The sequence below is a fragment of the Panulirus ornatus genome, chromosome 1 (genome assembly GCF_036320965.1).
Source record: "Panulirus ornatus isolate Po-2019 chromosome 1, ASM3632096v1, whole genome shotgun sequence".
Taxonomy (NCBI): Eukaryota; Metazoa; Arthropoda; class Malacostraca; order Decapoda; family Palinuridae; genus Panulirus; species Panulirus ornatus.
This window is the reverse complement of record NC_092224.1, coordinates 83,411,462-83,423,649: the sequence shown is the minus strand read 5'-3', so window position 1 is coordinate 83,423,649 and position 12,188 is coordinate 83,411,462. Positions and strand designations below refer to the sequence as shown.

Sequence of the window (12,188 nt, the reverse complement as noted above, 5' to 3'; positions counted from 1 at the left end):
TCCTAAGAACTTCAACTGCAAGACAATCCACTCCAGCCGTCTTGCCACATTTCATCTCTTCCCTTTTCACTAAACCACTCATCATTAGACCCACTTTGCATACATCCTCGACCCAGACACCCTAATCTGTTGCATATCATCTAACACACTCAACAGTCCTTCAAAATACTCGCTCAATCTTCTTACTTTATCACTAACTGCTGTCACTTACTCTGTTGCCCCCTTCACTAACTTCCTATTTCTTTTGTTTTTCCCCAAATTATTAACCTCCTTCCAAGACTACTTATTCTCCCTGAGGTTTACTAATCCTCGCTCACTCCAACTTTCATTTTCCCTCATTTTCAACCCATGAACCCTCCTCTTGAACCCCTTCCGTCTAGCTCTTATACATCTCCCAATCATTTGCATTTCTTCCCTGTAAGTACCGTCCAAACGCTTCTCTTTTCTCTTCCACTAACAATTATACTTATTCCTCCCACCACTCACTACCCTTTCTACTCTGCTCGCCTCTAACCTTTCGCATGCCACATGCAACTCTCGCACATGAAAGCACTGCTTCCCTAAATACCTCCCATTCTTCACTCACTCCCCTAGATTCATTTAAACTTGTCTTTTGCCATTTTGCGCTCAATCTCTCCTGGTATTTCTTCACACAAGTCTCTTTTCCAGGCTCACATACTCTCACCATTTTCTTCTTATCGATAATGTTTCTTCTAAACCAGAAACATCTACAGATCTTGTCATCATTGTATACTATGATTTTCATTACTATCAGAACTATTATCATTATTATCAATTATTATTATTATTATTATTACTATGCTTATTATTACTATTATTATTATTACTATTACTATTATCGTAAGCCAGTCTAACAGCCAATCTCATGTAATCTGTCTTTGTGTGACTTGGGGTAATCCTTCGTTATAGATAATGATACATGCAAAGCTTTTGCCCTGGTGTGTGGCATCAGGCTCTGATCTCTCAATCTCCCCTCTTCTGACTTCCTTCCCTCACCCGTGGTCTCTCGTATCTCTACCTCTTTCTCCTTCTGCCAACCTACTTCCACGAATGTAGATGAATCGACCTGTCCCTCTTTCCATATCAGTAGTGGCGACTCTTTTTTAAAAGGCAGACTTTCCACCCCCCATCAAGGATCCATAGATTATATTCTTACCGTTTACCCACTTCTCCTGGTTTTCCTCATCCCTTCATATCGTTTCGTTTAAGACATGGATTCAGTATGGGTGTTCGTTCCTGGCCCAAACTTGCGACATTGACTGGAAAAAGATATATATATATATATATATATATATATATATATATATATATATATATATATATATATATATATATATGTACGTATATTCCACAAGTAGATGAATAGGTTCAAGGGAACGGAAGAGCTTTTAAAGCAATAAATAACTTCCACGAAATGTTCAACCATTAGTGAATTTCACAGTGTCCACTGCACTCTGCCAGCAACATTCCTCCCCTCCACTTCTGTTTCCAAAGAAGAAAAATGTTAATGTTGGATAAATTTTCTATGATTTTTCTTTTTTTTAACAATGTTTTCTCCTCACTCTTTTGCCCTAGGCAAGTTCGTTGACCAATCTTTTTCCTTTTTAATTTTTCGAAAATTCTTCACAGTCTAGATGCGAGCAGATATTTTTTTTTTTGCCCCTCAAATACGTGTGATGGGAGAGGGAGATCCAGAGAAGGGAAACAATGCTGTATAGTACAGAGCACAGGGAAGATGGGTGGAATTTGGAAAGCCATTTCTATCATCACACGAAATTCTTTTATAAGTCCATATCTTACAGTATGTTACTTACGTTTTTCTTAAATCACCAAATCAGCGACCAGTAGGCAATGTATACGAAAAGAAAAGGAAGTTAAGAAGACCTTTTTCTGGAAATGTTGGCTCGTCGTATTGAGACCACGGAAGGGAGCAGGGATGTAGCCTACTAACAATGTTATTAACAACAGTTAACATTAACACAGTCGCTAAGAAGCCTAGCCTTAAATAGACACCCCCGCCTCACCCACCCACCCACACACACACACACACACACACACACACACACACACACACACACACACACACACCTTCCCTTATAAGACTTGGTGCACGGCATGTACGATGAGACCCGAGGGTAGGTAGCCGCCGGTCCTGGCCAGTATAATTGTGGACGACGACCTCACAACTCTCGCCGATGGAGCTCATCTCCAGCCACTGCAGCCTTCACAAGAAACCTCGGTGAGATGAGGCGCTGCAAGGCAAAGGAACTCATCATCCCACTCTCTCTCTCTCTCTCTCTCTCTCTCTCTCTCTCTCTCTCTCTCTCTCTCTCGTCTTAGTACTCTCATCTATCACCTCCTCTCTGATCAACGGTATGACCACCTCACTCCTGGAGTCTCCCATGCCATTCTGAATCACGCAGGGGTTAAGATTTTCGCCCCTCGGTCGCTCGCCTCGACGTGCGCCCTCGACATGTACCCCATTCATCATCACCTACACTCTAGAAAGCTCCCTCCGTGCTGGCAGAGCATTGTATGGACGCTGCCATCACGTCGGGACACCGAGCAGACAATCGTACGTGAATCAAAGGAGAAGACATGGAACCAACGTCCTTATGACGGCCTTCGGTATGTGACCTCGCTTGACCGACGTGCTTGACCCCTCTGTCGGTCACGCCCACTCCCAACCCATCTGGACCATCTAACCTTGACCTTTGACCTTCTGACCTTGATAAGAAAACAACAAAAAAAAGAGAGACCTCAGGGCTTGGTAATGACACATGATGAAAAACATTACAGATGCATCACGCATTTTATCCTCAGTCACTCAGTTTATGCACATGGCCTCGACGTATGACCTTTGCACTTTAAGAATATCGCATGGAGAGGGTGAGCCAAGGTTAGTCTCTCCACCAACACACACACACACACCACACACACACACACACACACACACACACACACATGCTGTCGTGGTAAGCGTTAATTGATCATGAGTCAGCACGGGCCTTCAGGAGTTCGAGTCGTGCGTGCGGTGGTTGGCCCAAACCCAACCCAGGCATTAATCCTCCCCTCTGGGTTGGGCCATGAATGGGTATCTGGTGTAGTTGCGGGAAGGGCTGTGTATGCACATATAGGAGCAAAGACATGGTACATATGATACGTATATGCTAAGTTAAGTGGCCATATTTGAGAAGCATATTCTTGCCTTGGTCCACTATCCTTCGTTCATGCTCATGGTGCTTGCTCTGTGACGTCCTTATCAACTCAGCATAACGAACATGTCCTTTTCCATATGTTACCAATTTGACATGAAGCTGCTTTAACGGGTTTGACACAGTGCTGATTCCTAATATACTCTCAGATACAGATTCCTATACCTTCGTTTCCACTCTTCATTTCTTTGCATTTATCTGACTTAAGTTTCATCACCTATTTATCGAAGCGTTTTTACATTTATGCCTAGGTCTCCCTGCTCCCTTGGGCCATCTTCATAATTAATTACCTCTCTCATGATCTTGGCTGCAGCCTGCACACATGTTCAGGTAAGAGGGACTGTCCTTCTGGTAGGTACTTATGTGGATCAAGAAAAGCAGTGGTTCCAAGACTAAGCCCTGTAGCACTCCACTCGTGACTATCGCCCATTACGAGACCGCTTCTTCGATTTGCGTCCTTTGTTCCTTACCGTGAAGGCAATCTATCCAGTGAAGGAGTTCCATTCATAACTTCTTGAAAAAGCAGCTTCTTTAACTGCTTCCCGTGTGGCACAGCGTCAAACGCTTTCTTTTTGAAGTGGAACTCACACTGACTGAGATTCTAAGGGACTTGTTGCACATGACCTCCTTTCTCTTAATCATTACTGCCTCTCACTTAGGTACAGAATATGCTCCGCAGCAAGGAGTCATCCATTCCCTTTCTGATTACCTTTCCCAGTGTTTAAACTCGTCTGTACTCCTCATTGCGATTCCTCTATCTCCTTTCTTAGATATAGCCCCGATGTTTGCCCTCTTCCCATCCTCTGACACTTCTACACCTTGCTCTAGCGATGTACTAAACATCATTTCAAGCGGACGGTCGAGTGCAGTCGTTCACATCCCATCTCCCTTGGGAAAAAATTAGCTCAAAGTTATCAAGTTCCTTGCATAATACTATATGACCCTAAATGTTCCATTTCTGAATCCTTTAGCCTGATCAGCTGCTCTTCAACCGACAATTTAGTCATGAAGAGCTTATGGAAAAATATTGTTTTTTGCCCTGTTCACAGTATTTACTGCAGAGTTTCTCTGTTTTTCCTTCCTTATTTTACATTTTTTTTCATTTTTTCCCATTTCTTGCTCTTTTGTATCCACTTATTTCCCATGAGCAGCCAAGTGTACCCATGTTTTGGTTGCCTTCTTTACAGATTGTACAGAAACTTACATAGCAATGGTCTGGACTCTAGTCATATATATATATATATATATATATATATATATATATATATATATATATATATATATATATATATATATATATATTCGCAATTTCCCGCGTTAGCGAGGTAGCGTTAAGAACAGATTACTGAGCCTTAGATGGAATATCCTCACTTGGTGCCCTTCACTGTTCCCTCTTTTGGAAAAAGTAAAACGGGAGGGGAGGATTTCCAGCCCTCCGCTCCCTTCCCTTTTAGTCGCCTTGTACGACACGCAGGGAATACGTGGGAAGTATTCTTAATCCCCTATCCACCGCCGGATTACCATTACCAGCTGACGTATCACATTAGACTTTACGACACTTCCACCACGTTATTACGTGAGAAGACAAGATCTACTGCTCAGGTAATGATGACGTATCAGTCCCTCTAGTTCCTTCATGCTCACTGATGCATTATTGCCTATTGGGAATTCTGTCGTCTTACATTTCTTGAACTTGTATCTCCAGGCCTCTCTATCTCCATGCGAATCAACTGTAAATCCTCCTGGTCGATTTTCTTGGAGTTGAAATCCCTCAGATATCAAGGACTTTACCATTATTATTTTCAGTTCATAGTTGCTCTGGATCATCATCACATATTTTCTTAGAGGATTGTAGGATTAACGACACCACCATTTTCGTCATTCCTACCATACATCTTCACATAATATACTGCTCGACTGGTCCATCCGAAGATATCTTCTGAAACTTAACCGTAATATGCTATCAAGAAGGCTAATTCCCCATACTTTCTCTTCTCTGTCGCTCTTTATTGCTGTGTGTGTGTGTGTGTGTGTGTGTGTGTGTGTGTGTGTGTGTGTGTGTGTGTGTGTACGTGTCGTAACCAGAGCCAACGGATGGAGTGGTTTGGTTTTGATGTCTCTGGTTGTCGCTATTTTGTACACCTTTCTTCAGTAACGGCTACTGTGAGGAACGTTAAAGTTGGCAGAGAACTTTTACCTTCGCTGCCGCCTTCACAAGTTATCTTTGAGATGTAGGATGTCAAATGGCGACCTGACAAGACAGAGGTCACGAGAAGGTCACTCGCAGAGAATCTATAAACGAAAGACAAGATGAGAAAACAACAAGTTTAGCCAACATTAAGAAATGCGACTGTAGCCAACAACATTAAGAATTGCGACTGTAGCCAACAACATTAAGAAATGCGACTGTTGACAACACTCGACGCTGCTAGCCAACAACATTAAGAAATGCGACTGTTGATGACAACATTGGACGCTGCTAGCCAACAACATTAAGAAATGCGACTGTTGATGATAACATTGGACGCTGACATCATCAATTCCTCCATGTATTTTAGTTGAAGTTTGGGATGTGTGTGTCATCGAGGATGAGACGTTACTTCTAGAGACACGAAGCTCATGATGCTCGCTCTGTGACGTCCTGACCACCTCAGCACTGATAGCCACCTCGACATCACCTGCCTTATCAGGCCCACGGTGGCACGACGACCCAAGGAGGTCGGCGTTAATAGCCGATGAGAAGGGTAAACACAGACACCGACCGCCTCCAGACCAACATGTCCTCTCGTGATAGGGAGATGTACTGCCCTTGGAGACTTGTCTCATCTAGTGCTGGGGAGGCTATCTCCTCTGGTGAGGAGGAGATGTACCGCCTCTGAAGACTGTCTCCTCTTGCTGTTGGGGAGATACACTGCCCCTCATCTGGCGTGGGAGGGGGAGATGTACATCTCGTAGAGACTACCTCCTCTGGTGTGGAGGAGGAGATGTACCGCCTCTGGCGACTGTCTCCACTGGTGTGTGGGGGGTAGACGCATCCTGTACTACCCCTTACAGACTGACTGCCTCCAGTGGCGTCATGGAGACACTGTAGTAGCGCTTACTGGTCGCTGCCGTCAGACGGCTCAAGAGTCCCAGGTCCTGGAGCAAGGCCCTCGTCCCTACCAGAAGGTTCCTCGACAGACTGGCCTCCCCAGGAGTCAGGATCATACGCCCTTCTACAACCCCCTCATCATTGACGTCAACAAGAAACAAAATCCATCTGGAAATGAATCAATAAAAGATGGATCTCCTACAAACGATTGCATCCTACAATTGTCTCAAAAGAAATGATAGTTAAAACAAAAGATAATCAATATGATCATTATATTCACCTATATTTCTCGTATACATTTCGCTATTATATTCTCGCCACTCAAAACATCACGAGTTTTTTTTTTTTTTGCGAGGTTTAGAGAAAACAAAAGAGAAAACGGAGATTGCATAAATCATTCAAGAATTGGCTGATAAGGGATTAGCACTGTCTGTACCCTGGATGGTGGTAGGAAGAATAGCCTTCAGCAGCAGAATAATAATAGCCCATAAGGCCAGATCCATGAAGGTCGAACAGACACATCGTCTATATGGCACAAAACTGATAACGAATGAAATGCCATCACTGGCTGAGGCGACGCTGCGTAAACCCATTTAGTACGCGAATACGCTAATTAAAGCAGAAGGGCGAGAAACAAGCTGTCATACCGCTAATCTGGGAGCTTTGCTGGATACTTAATCCAGTGTCTAAAAGAATAATCAAGAACATTTCAAATTGACGTGTATGTATATACATGTGTATGTGGGTGGGTTGGGCCATACTTTCGTCTGTTTCCTTGCGCTATCTCGCTAACGCGGGAGAAAGCAACAAATTGAAAGAAATGGAGTTCTAATTATAATAATTTTACTCAGATAATGAATTACTCACACTGAAAGGATATGTGTCACTCACTGATGAGGTAAATAATTAAGGATGCACTCAACTTTCATCCCTTATTACACAAAGTTAACAGCTTTTTGAATAACTGAAAGACGTGTAATCCCATGATGTTGTCAGCCTATTCAAATAACTGAAAAAAATGTAATCACATGATGTTGCCAGCCTTTTGAATAATTGAATTGTAATCACATGATGTTATTGGCCTTGTGAATAATTGAAAGAAATGGAATCACATGATGTTGTTGGCCTTTTGAAAAATTGAAAAAAATATAATCACATAATGTTGTTGGCCTTTTGAATAACTGAAAGAAATGTAATCACATGATGTTGTTGGCCTTTTGAATATGTAATCGCATGATGGTGTCAGGCTTTTAAACAATTGCAAGAAAGGTAATCTGTATAGTTTTTGGTAAAATCTGCGCAATTAGGTTCCGTTCAGATTAGACCTACATCATTAAAAAAGTGATACAAGATAAAGTTAATTATGAACTTTATACTTTTGAAACGACCATGTCACGTAGGGCCCTGAATTGACCATGTATGTCAAACTTCTCCTATATGTAGATGATATATATTCTCTCTCTCTCTCTCTCTCTCTCTCTCTCTCTCTCTCTCTCTCTCTCTCTCTCTCTCTCAGGTAGAAAAAAAATACACGCAAACACAATTACCAACGCGCTGTGATGACATTTATATAACTTAAACAAGGGGGAAGAAAATGGACGACGTGTTTTGCTTTTTCGCCCCCCTAAACTCTGCGAAAAACACAGTAAAACACTTAACACAGCCAATTATGAAGTGCTAACTGAAAATTAAATAGAGAAAATGCGAAACAAAACATCAAAAAGCGAACGACATAAGCGGGTCAGAACATGTGAACCGAAGAGGATATTTTAGGGTAGTGGCAAGCGAAGATGATGTTCTCACAGGTTTACCGCAGGGAGCAGTGCTGGGCCTAACACACTTTGTAATCAGGGATCTGAGGCTCGTGAATGCGTCCTGACCGTGACGCATCCACGGGACGCCCAGGATCGAACGCATAGGTTCGAGTCCTGGTTGCGGTAGGCGGTCCACAGTCAACCTAGCTGTTCAGCAACGCTTAGGGGGTTGATTGACAAAAGGGCTACCTGACCCAGGTAAGGGTATATATATATATATATATATATATATATATATATATATATATATATATATATATATATATATATATTAGACGGGGGCGTAAGGGAGAATATAATCAAGAGTTCTGTGGATGACACAAAGAGCAAACAAAAGTGTGGGTTACACAGAAGTGTCAAGGGAAAACCACAAACACACGTGGATGATATACTAAAATTGATCCCGACATGCACTTGATGGAATTTGATGAAAAGCAATTTGAACAAATGATTATTTTTGGAGCGATGAACATGTGCATTAGCGCCTGACCTACAAAGACCCGACATGGTATGAAATGTTGAAAGCGAAGAAACTGTCAGACTTGAGAGTTAATGTAGATGTAAGACTTGAATATTATACATCTATATTACACCTATAAGACCGTGCTTTCAAGCTAAATGACGAGTGGCATTATGTGAGAAATTTCACATTAAAAAGGGAACTGAAAATGTATTCATTTAATGGAAATATAAGATGCAGAAGAGAATACTACTACCATGTGTCGTCACCAGTAAAGCTCATGAAAATAAAGAAATTAACAAGAGTAAAGAAACAATTCACATGACGTATTCACTCTCCTACAAAAATTTCCTTCAGGCATATTAGTCCTGCAAAGTATTTCTTCCAACTTGCTATGCCGTGAAAGGTGGGTAGAGAGCCCTTGCTTTGCTATCTATTTCTCCACACTGTTTATAACGGAACTGTACCTTTCCCGGTAGTGTTAAGGCCCGACAACCTCTCTCTCGTCCCTTGGGCATGTGTGGTGTGTGTGTGTGTGTGTATCTGTGTAAAACTAATGGACTTAAACACGAGAAGATGAAAGACTTTGAACTATAAAAGAATAGAAAGAAGAGAGCGATACATGATGATGTATGCTTAGCAGCCAGTAGAAATCATAAGAAATAATCTTTTAAATGTGAAAGCTTCTCAACCAGGAGGAAATAGAGAAATCAAGTCAAGGAGTTATTCCTGGAGGCACATCATAAAGATACTGGATGAAAATACATGAACATCCAGCAATAAGAAAACACATAAAGAATTTGGGGTCAGTACCGAGCTCTGGCTAGGATATATATATATATATATATATATATATATATATATATATATATATATATATATATATATATATATATATATACATATATCGCTAATGAAACGGTCTTGATAAAGGCCTCTGAATCCCGTGCCGTTGAAGCTAGAAAATGGCAAAAGAAAACGAGATAGACTATCCAGAGCAATTCCTTGAATACATGTCATAATACACCGGAGTGACAACAGAAATATTTAGAGAGAAGATGATCATCAGACTTGCGGCCGACGTCAGTCCCGGATGTACCTGGAATAGATGACTGTTAAGACCGCGGCTGAAACACGAGCCAGACAGTGTTCAAACAAGCGAGGCATGCGGTGAGCGCCACGCTCGCGCTGACCCTGGCTCTCCAGGAATATTTCGTCATAGGCAACTGGTGGGGGCATACACACACACACACACACTGTGGTTTCATTGCATTACGCATGACAGCTAGAGAGTGAAAGAGAGCGGATGCGGTCTTTCTTCGTCTCTTCCTGGCGCTACCTTGCTAACTCGGAAAACAGCGATCACGTATGAAATTAAGATGATTCTTATGTTCATAGAATTATCCTGCGTGTTGTAAAAGGTAACTGAGAGGGATAGGCTGGAAGTCCTCCTCTCCTGTACTAGTTTCCGAAATAAGGAACAGAAGGAGAGCTAAGTGAGGATATTTTGTCCTCGTAGGCTCAGTCATCTGTTCTGGACGCGACCTTAATCATGCGGGGAAATGGCAATCCTGTATGAAACAAAGGCTAACGTATGAGTATTGATTTGCCATTATTACCCCACAACATGCATTTACCGTCCAAAAATATATATATACATATATATATATATATATATATATATATATATATGGCGAATAGTTTGAAAGATACATATATATATATATATATATATATATATATATATATATATATATATATATATATATATATATATAACACAACTCCCGTTTTCATTCAGAAAATGTATATTGAAAAAATACATAATTACGGATAAGTTCAAACGTTCCCAGGTTTAAATTAAAGCAAGCAGAAAGGAATTCACAAAAGCATTCACGAAGGTAAGTCTTCCTCTGAGGCAATGTTTACGTCCTGGCTGAACACTGGTGGTTGATGTTCTGTTTACAAATTTCAAACTTTGGAAACGACAGAATATCCGGCGAAAACGTCTGTCTATTACGTTACGTTTACCTCCGTGGTTTGATTTAGAATTAGGAGTATCACACCAAGTTGATTTTATTTGTCTAAATTAACGTATATTACAAATGCATGATACTTAAAAGTAATTGAGAAAAACTGCGAAATGGTAAAATCATAGAAAATTTGGTTTTAAGACAGACTAATGTATTTATATATATATAATTTCCGCTCCCTAACGTGTTTCAAAGTCATGAGGCGTTCCTGTTTAACTCTGGTTTGTCCCGTGTACAGAGTAGACACACAAGCATTTCCAGTCTGCATTGGCTACGATTACAACACTGTTTTCCATCGACCATTTCCCAGTGAATTAGGGAGAATCTGTTGCTCATTTGTGGCCTCATGATTTCGAAACACTTCCTTCGGAGTAGAGTCATTAAAAAATTCCCCACAGGATTCTGTTCGACGTGTGAGATGTGAATGTAATTCAGTATAGCTTTATCTGGCCTCATTGTTTTACTAGCAGCAGCAGCAGCAGCAGAATGTTTTGTGCTCTCTGTACTCTATTATACAACTAATGTATAGTACACTCGTTCTATTTCGAAAACTAGACAGACTGCGAACCATATGCGTCTGTACACGAATGGTGGTGTACGCATGTACACGCCGAGGAGTATGTACACAGTGACTACTATATGTGCACGTGAATGCATGTGCGAGGCGAGTAAATGTGCACGTTGAGCGTATGATCACAGTAAGTGTATGTGCATGGTAGGGTATACGCGCAGTCAGTGTATGCGCACGGCAGGATGTACGCACTGTGGGTGTGTGCGGACGGCAGGGTATACGCACGGTGGGTGTATGCGCACAGCTGGTATATTCAGTATTTGCACGGTGGATGTTTATGTGCACTATGAGGATATGTGCAGTGAGGACACCACTTGCTTCTAGTAATATGACCAGCACCGCACCACTCAACACTCCCATGATAAACACATGAGCCAGACCTAGACACTGTGGTATATATATATATATATATATATATATATATATATATATATATATATATATATATATATATATATATATATGGCAGGCAGAGAGTGATTCTCGAGTCGCTACAACTCGTTGTAGGTTAGGTGTTGTGCCACATAACCACACGCTCTACAACACTTGTTATTTCTTTATTGACGCTGATGTGCCACAGCGTGTCCTACTCCTGTACCATCAATTTTCATAATGTAACTTTCTTGAATTGTGAGTCATATGGCCTTAATGACCGATGTGACCCCAAAACCAACTTCAGGTCACGTCCTCTGGTGTTGGTGACCTCACCTTGGCCCTGGTGACCTTGACACTAAGTGTTGATGGTGACTTTGTCCACCTGCTGAAGCTATACTTTCAAGTTCAATTTGTGTGACCTTGTAGTGTCATTGTGGCGTAATAAGAAACCACCTAATGACCTTGTTCTTCCTATGATGATGACCTTGGGTGATTGGTAATTATCTTGTGTTCCAGACACATCGACAGTGAGAGAAAAAGACAGACAGAAATACAAGAGAGAGAGAGAGGAGGACATATGAAGATGTAGAGCTCAATTCTTGCTTACA

General features: G+C 41.4%; 1 protein-coding gene across 2 annotated transcripts in view; it reads right to left on the bottom strand.

The window, feature by feature from the left end:
* 5-HT2B (5-hydroxytryptamine receptor 2B) overlaps positions 1 to 12,188 on the bottom strand; it is an 823,709-nt gene that overhangs the window by 321,629 nt on the left and 489,892 nt on the right. The gene's annotated exons all lie outside the window — the stretch shown is intronic.